This window comes from Notamacropus eugenii, chromosome 4, assembly GCF_028372415.1.
Source record: "Notamacropus eugenii isolate mMacEug1 chromosome 4, mMacEug1.pri_v2, whole genome shotgun sequence".
Lineage (NCBI taxonomy): Eukaryota > Metazoa > Chordata > Mammalia > Diprotodontia > Macropodidae > Notamacropus > Notamacropus eugenii.
In genome coordinates this window covers 169,071,014-169,079,878 of record NC_092875.1, presented here as the reverse complement: position 1 = coordinate 169,079,878, position 8,865 = coordinate 169,071,014, and the positions used below count along the sequence as shown (strand labels likewise).

General features: G+C 36.5%; 1 protein-coding gene across 2 annotated transcripts in view; it reads right to left on the bottom strand.

Moving 5' to 3' along the window:
• Positions 1–4,094: 4,094 nt before the first annotated feature.
• MYLK4 (myosin light chain kinase family member 4) overlaps positions 4,095–8,865 on the bottom strand; it is a 173,565-nt gene continuing 168,794 nt past the window's right edge. For both annotated transcript variants that reach the window (XM_072603649.1, XM_072603648.1), the window contains exon 15: positions 4,095–7,943. The gene's annotated coding sequence lies outside the window, so the exon portion shown is untranslated. The remainder of the gene's footprint in view (positions 7,944–8,865) is intronic.

Here is an 8,865-nt window from a genome sequence, read left to right as displayed (position 1 = left end):
ATAAGATCATGGATTTGGAGTTGAAAATACCCTCAGGAGTCATTAAGTGTGAACACTTTGTTTTACAGAAGAAAATGAGGCCCAGAGAGTTTAAGTGGCTTATCTAGAGTCACACAGCTAATAGATAATCAAGGCAACATTCAAATTCAAGTGTTCCTGATCTAAATTCAATTACTCTATGCCCTACACTACTCTAGCTCTAATAATTCTTTGGTATTCTTTGTCTCATTCACTCTTTAGTTAACTTCTGTTCTCAGAGATATAAAATGTTTTTAGCTTTATCCCATAAGTTTTACCATAATGACACTATTATTTTCTATATAATAAAATAATTATATATTATTTCTATGATTTGTTCTTTGGAATTATTTAAGACTTGGGATAACATTTAGTTTCTACTTATATATCCTTTGATTATGTGCTCCTTATTAATTTTAATATTTGTTGTGTTATGGTCTTTTGGAGTTTTTTATGCTTTGTACATAAAGAGTATAGAATGTAGAAAATAGGCATACTATTTAATATTCTTATTCAATAATTTTCTAAGTGATGACTCAATGAAAAGGGGACTGTGAGAAGTTAGTCACGCTAATTCACATCTGGTGGAACTGTGAATTGGTTCACTATTCAGAAAAAAAGGTCTGGAATTATGTAGGAAAGTTGCTGAATTGCTTGATCCTTTGACCCAGAATTATCATTACTGGAACCATATCCCAAAGAGGTTACTGGCTACAAAAAAAAAAAAAAAGACCCATGTGGCTAAAAAATATTTATAGAAATTCTCTCTCTCTCCATATATATATATATATATCTATATATATAGATATATATATATAGATATAGGTATAGATATATAGATATAGATATAGATATAGATATATAGATATATATATGTATATAGATATATATATATAATACAAAGAAACAAACAAAATGTTTGACCTTCTCTTAGGGAATAGCTGAACAAATTTTGGTATATAAATGTGATAATTCCTACTAGCTGAGTTGTAAGAAAAATACTTTCCTTTTTCACTTCCTAATCAGTTTGCTATCCCAATACAGCAACTCAATACAGCAACTATTCTAAACTTTCTCATCTTTCCTCAAGCCTATCCTTTCTTCTGTCTTCTTAGCTGAGGAATTCAAAATTCACTGAAAAAAAAATTGAGTTCATTCACAGATAGCTCCTTTTTATCCCCTCCTCTGCAATTCACATTACTCAGATATTGGTCTCCTCCTCTCTCTTATACTGTTTCTTCCTTCACACTCTATTTCTTCTTTCCCTTCTGATTCACACAAAAAAACTGGCCCTTCTTGCAAGGCAAACCTTTCTACTTGTACCCTTGATTCCATCTTCTCCAGCAGAATATAAAATCCCCATTCCCTCTAGTCTTCATTCTTTCCCTATCTACTGGATCATTCCCTGCTATCTATGATACCCATAAATATATACCCACAAATCCCTATCCTCAAAAAATCCTTACTTGATCCATTCACTACCTCTAGCTATCATTCTCTATTTCTTCTTTTCTTTACTAAACTCTTTAAGAAAGCTTCCAAAACTAGGTGCCTTTATTCTCCTCATTCACGTCTAATCTGTATTACAAGCTTGTCATTCATGTGAAACTACTGTAGGCTCTCCAGTTACTAATCATCAATTAATTGGCATTAATCTAATGGCCTTGTCTTAATTCTTATCTTTTTTAACCTCCCAGTAGCCTTTGACACAATCAAGCACTTTCTTCTCTTGAATATTCTCTTACCTGTCTGACCACTCCTTCTCAGATTCTTCTGCTGGTTCTTCATCTATGTAATGATTAACTGTGAGTGTTTCCCCAAGATTCTGCTCTTGAGTCCTCTTCTCCCTCTATACTATTTTGCTAATGATCTCATCAGCTTCCATGAATTCAATTATCATCCCTTCCCAAATGATTCCCAGACCTATATATGCAACACTAATTTCTCACTTGAACTCCAGTACCCAAATCAGCAACTGCCTTTTGGACAACTCTAATTGGATATCTTGTAGGTATCTCAAACTCAACATGTCCAAAACAGAACTAATTTCTGTGCCCTCATATCCTTCCTTCTTCCCAACTTTCTTATTCCTGTTGAGGGTATCACCACCCTCCTGGTTACCCAGGCTCCAAACTTCAGTGTCATCCTCCAGTCCTTACAGTCATACATACACACCCTCCCCCATGTCCAATGTGTTGCCAAGTCTTATTGTTTCACATACAAGTTCCTTTTTCTTGACTCACATAGCCACCACCTTGGTCCAGGCCCTCATTACCTCATACCTGGATTCTGATTTTCTCCACTGCCATTGACTTTGCTCTTAGATTATCTCCCATTTCTACTGTATATATTTTGTATATTCATGGCTGTTTAAAGATTGTTTTCTCCATTAGAATGTGAACTCCTTGAGAAGGAACAGCATTTTTGCCTTTTTGTACGCCAAGCAGTTAGTATAAAATCTGGCATATAGTAAGAATTTAATAAATGCTTATTAACTAATATTTTAACATTTCTCTATTCTTCTTGCCTGAGTTCCCTGTCCAGTGTCTGTCCTCAGCACTGGCAAAGGCTAGTTCTGCCAGGATGCTCCTCTTTCACTCAGTTTCCAGAAGTTGCCTTTCTGGACCCAGATATCCTTGAGGTGGATACTCAGAAAATGCTCTAGAACTGAGAGCTTTAGCAAGATTTAGGATCGGAAGACCTAGATTCAAATCCTATCACTTTGGCTCTCCAGCTATACTGAGCATCAGCAGAGTGTGGACAAGGAACTTTGCCGGACATGATTCTGAGATGTTGCCCCACCTATGGGAATCCAAGAACATTGGAGAGCTAGAGGCAGTTAGGAAACAAAAATACATAAGCCTATTGTCAATGTTCCCATCAACTTGCTATCCTTTGATGAGATCTGGAGCACAAAGGACCTTAGAGATGATATATTTATGGATTCTGATACTCAAGCAGGTAAAGTGATTTGTCTAAAGCCATGCAGTAAATTGTCAGAGCCAGGGCTGATCTCTCTGACTCCCAAGTTGAGTGTTCTTTCCAATACACCAGCTTTCCAAGAGTCCATTGAGATGCTTTTTACCTCAAGGACAAGTAAGGGGGGACAAAGGGACATCCGAACCTATTGTGAGAAAACCTGAGGGCTCTCCAGCTAAATGGCAGTCACTCAAGTCTAGAGTCTGACAGTGACTTCTTAAGCTACACAGATATTTCTTTGAAAACAAATGGACTCGATTCTAGAAGACTCTGAGCTTAGGTTGTGGCCAACACATTCAGAAGTGTTATGTCACTCATTTTCCCCAACGAGGTAGAGTCCTATTTCTGAAGTTGTTTGTAAAGAAAATGAATTTGCTGAAAGAGTTAACCAGTGTTTTACTCAAAAGGAATTTTCAAGCCTTTTTCTAAGGCAGGGGTTCTTAACCTGGAATCCATGAATTTTTGTTAATATTTTAATATAATGGTTTATTTTACAATCCTGTGTATTTTACTTTATGTATTTAAAGACATTATTCTGAGAAGGGGCTCACCCCTGATCTAAGGTATGAATGGACCTAGGTGTCATTCTACAAGAAGATGGACCTGTAGAATACAGAATGGACCCGTCACTTGGGTGATGATAATGGGAGTTGGAGGAAGGAAAACTTAGCCTGGAATAAAAAGTGTTATAACCTCTGACAGAATGATTATGACAACATAAGACTGAGCATAAGTAAATTTTTTGTAGACACAAATCTTTTCTGAAAAATGAGACATTGGAGGTTGCTTATTAAAGGGACATTATGGGACTTTGAATTACTGCCCTTTGCCTTTAGGATAATATCTAATTCTGATGGTTTCCTACTTCCATTATGGCTAGAATTTTTTGCAAGAGGAGCTGGCAACAGATTATTTGGACCTTCCAAGGTTTCTGAGTAGGGATTTCCAAACCAAGAAAAACATCATACCATTCATGGGTTACCTGAATGTTTTTTGCCATGGACATCTCTCACCTTACATTATTTGAAAGTAATTAAGACATGCCCTACTTTATTAGAATCACTCAAATGAATACAGCTAGTCCATCAACCACAAGGTAAATAAAATCTCTTTATTCTGTAGTATAACATGTAACAATCATTTGTGTATCTTTATGTCAACACAAAAAAACCACTGATCCAACAAAATCTATTTTTAAAAAACTAGAAGTACATGCAACACTGGCAATCTCTACATTGCATAGCTTTTTTTTGTATGTCAGTTCTGAAAAAACACCACCAGATGACATGAAAGCCCTGATGTCACCACTGTGTGGGCCTCTGTCAACTGTGGCTGCACAAATGTGACTAAGCAACAGATTTGCACTCGGGTCATTTGACATCATTTTTTACTCCTTCATGTGGTAAGGATAGAATTATCAGCCTTCATGGAAGGTGACAGCAGCCATCAAAAGACTATGCACACAAAGCAAATCTTGTTAGTCTGAACTCTAATTAGAAGGGGCAAGTGAAAGCTATGCAGAGATACAACACCCCTTACTTTAGGAAGCAAGACACAAAATTATAAGCAAAGAGAAAATCCTTAATATAAAGACATACTACCTTTATCAGCCTAGCTCCGGAGTTCCTACTGGGTAACAAAGTAATTCCATTATAGAGGAATACTTTCCCATTAAGTCTTGATTTTTTTAATAATATATCTGCACCCTTTAGTTAACAAAAATAAATTTCAAGGAGGGATTAAAATTTAGAAGTGGCTGAGACTTGGCAGGGAGGTGGAATATAACTGTAACATGAAGAAAAATGAACATGAAGGATAGAAAATAAAGGATGGGTCAAGAGAGTAAAAGGTAGAGTTTTGCATAATGAGAACTGAAATGCAGTGGGCCCAAAATTTCCATGGTAGCTCGTTACCATTACAGAAGACAAAATTTGGTAAGAATCCACATTTTGGGAACAAATCAAGATAAAAAATGATATAACCATCTTTGTAAGATAAACAAGATATAAATAACCACATGTACACACATTCTCCTCTCCAAATTACATTCACATCAATGTGCTGGATTATATGTATATATACATATACAGATGCAGAATTCTCTTTTGTTAGTGTTGAAGGAAAAAAATGAAGTCAACATCAAGCTAGAAAATGAATTTTTAACAATAAATGCAAAAATATGTACAGAGACATAGTAGGCCAGCATCATAAAGCTGGCTCAGGAGGGAAACTAGTGAAGAGCTACTTATACAGCAATCACAGCACGGTGTGTCATCTTCCCACGTACGGATTCTGGATAAGCTTTAGAGCCTTATAAACTACAAATGTGCACCCTTTTCCCTAACTCCAACACAAGGTATATCTTCCCTGCTTTCTGGGAATGCAGCATTAAGGTTCTACTTTAACCATTTGCCAAAGTCATTAGATAGAGATGTCTAATAGGAAAGCAAAATGAAGTAACAGCTGTAAAGTGCTTTGCAAACCTTAAAACACTATATCAAAATGGGTTTATTGTTATTAAGAGTGAGGGAAACTTAAGAAGAGTGACAATGGTTAAATCTTTTATTCAAAGGGTCATTTTATCCCCTTGGAAAACTGATCCCAATGACTGCTCATTCATACTTTGCTCTAGGACTTAGGTCCTTGCTGATATTTCTCCTGGTTCAGGTGCTTTGCAGTCTCACACCCACACACACATCCCTGACCTGCTGGAACAGTAGAACATTGGGTAACAAGGACCTATAGTGGAATCAGCCCCACAGAAGTACAGGGTCATGCAACATAGCTCCAACCAATCATGGTACATTTCTCCACAGACCTAGACTGAAGTAAATGAACTCTGCAAAACTAACACTTCCAAACTTCCTTACTAAAAGCACTCAGCTGGTGTTGGGGCACGTTCCCACCCAACTGTGGATCTTAAAACACAAATCTAAACAAAATACATTTTCAAAGTAGAGACTCATTTCTAAACACCTAAGTATTTCACACCCAGGAACCATTTGGGATCATCACTGATGAATTTCATAAGGCTAGAACTCCTCAGTTTGACTTAGGGCATTTCAAATTCATGCTAGAATCTAGAGAAATGGAGCAGATAAAAACGGATCAAAACTAGAGCTACAACCAGCCAGGCAAAAAAATATCTGGGTAGACTTTCCTTGCTCCATAGTAGAACACACTGTTCTATAAGGGGCTTAAAATCAGACCCTTGTGTCCTATTTAGCATTTGAATGAATGCCAGGACCCTGTGGTATAAGTGATTATTCATGCATGCACTGGCTTATAACTTTCCAAATACACTGCATATCATCAGCTAAAGATAGCCCAGTAACATAAGACTTCAGGCATACAGTTCCTTTCTCTTTTTTTCCCTCATAAGGAAACTAAATTAAACATTGTAAGCATAGTCACATAAAAACAGGAGGGGAAATCAAGACTGGAACAAAAATGAATAGTCCAGAGGCAAAAAAGGAGAGAAGCATGATGGCAAGAACTTTGGAGAAGGGAGGCAGTTTCATGCCTGATTCTCCCAATACCTTTCCATGGGACCTTGGCCAAATTCCATAATGTCAATTCCCTATAGTTCCCACAAACCTGTAAAATGGGAATAAGCATTTTATTCATATGTCTTTCTTGAAGATAAATTGGAAGGACTCGCCAGATGGACATTGAAAATGTGAGGGATGTAGAGAAAATTTAATGCTAGTTACCAAATTCTTTATAAAGCAATCCCCTTCAGTATCAGAGAAACAGCAGTAACCCAAAATAAAGACATTACTGTAACTGACCCCAGGAGACAGCTATTTGGAAACAGATATATGGAGAAAGTAGTTGAACTTAACATTTGATATAGAATTTGGAAACCATTTTTTTTATTTTAAAATTATTTCATGTTTTTCTTTTCTAAGTCTGTGGCAGGAATTTTGCTTTTTTCTAAAAGTATAGTTTGTGTGCAATGTAGCTCATTAGTCACAGGTATTTCCTTTATTCAAACTCTAATGAAATGACTTAATAGATCAGGGGCAGGTAGTAGGAATTCTAAGTGGGAATTTGTCTTCCTTGCACACAAAATTTAATAAATATTTAATATTCATTGGCCAATAAGTGAATGTATTGATTTTCCTTGCTTTTAACTTACAAATTCAGTTTCATATGTGACCTGTCATAGGTAAGTTTATGTACACATTTGGGCTCAGTACCTCAAATCACTCCAGGACTAAAATCAACGCCTTCCTTACCCAAGGAGAGCTTGCCTGCTTGCTGTTAAATTTGGATATAGTCCTTCATTGATGATTTCAGAACTCTTAACAAAATTAGATCAAAGTTTGCAATTTAGGAGGATAACAGATGCACTCTTTGACAGATTTCCCTAACTCTTTCATCATGAATGAACTTTCCATGATAATAATTCAGGTATAACATAAGCCAAAGTAATAAGTTTCTTGCACATACTAGATTCAAAAGAACTTTTGCCACAAAAATTGTAATACTTATAGTTTAAAACTTGTTAGCATTCTTTCTCCCCCACTTAAAACACAGTTTCAGGTTTGAAAATCTCAAATCAATTTCAGCTCTAGCCTACTGCCTAAATGAGCATCAGCTGATATTATGGCCAGCTCCATCAATGGAGAAGGCAAAAGACAGCATTACAAAATTGTCTTCCCAAAGTAAACTGCTGCAACCATCTCAGAGGTGAGGTAAAGGATGTGGGGCTCTGGTATTTACACCTCCTTGGGAACAACAGCTGTTGGTTTCCTCTTCTGGAAGCTGCCTGACTTAAAATTAAAAAAAAAGAAAAGAAAAGAAAAGCAGCTCAATAATACAGCTAAAGAGGTGGAGTTACTACATTTGGTAAATGCCTCCAGTCATTGCTGGGGTCAAAGCATCAGAACTGCTGATTTTTCCAAAATGTCCTCAAAAGGGCAGCAACCACAGCAGTTTTCCTGCAAAGGAAACAAAATAAGGATCTTGTTGATTCAGCATTACTTTGAAAAAATAATAATTACCTGGTTATGCCTCCCCTTACCCAGGAACACATACAGACACACAGACACATACATATGTACGTATGTATGTGTGTGTGCATATGTATAGATGTGTATGTGTGTGTGTATATATTATATATATACATATGTATGTATATACATGTTTTGTATTTTTAGTTTTGTCCAACTTTATGACCCCATTTGGGGTTTTCTTGGCAAAGACACTGAAGTAGTTTTGCCACTTCCTTCTCCACCTCATTTTACAGATGAGAAAACTAAGGCAAACGTGGCTAAGTGACTTGTCTTGGGTCACACAGCTGGTGAGTATCTGAGGTCAGAGTCGAACTCAGGAAGATATCTTTCTGATTGCAAGCCCAGCGCTCTATCCACTGCACCACTCATCTGTCCCATCTACATGTGTGTATGAAAACTTTGCCAAATCCTACTGCTTACCAAAAGTTTAAATTTTTATGTAAGATATTGTAATGCTTCTTATAACAATGAAGGCTAGATAAGGACTCTGTTTCATGTGAATTGGGGGAATGGACAAACTTTTGCAGGACTAGACACTCATTTCATTTTTTTGTTATCCATACCCTTGAGTTCAAAGTTCAGGATGGCTATCATGTATAGGAATGTTTCCACTGACTTGTACAAACACAACAAACAATGAACAATTCAGGTCTCAACCATCCCCTATATAAAATGGTTATCATGGCTCTGAAGCAATATCCTCATAGGCCAAGGATATAATATCAACAAGAATTGAAATGTTGGTAAGATTGATTTTCATGGTATTTCCTTCTACACATCAAACTGCCTCTAACAAATGTGGGAAATTTATATATTCTAACTTACAATTATATATTCATGTGACTTA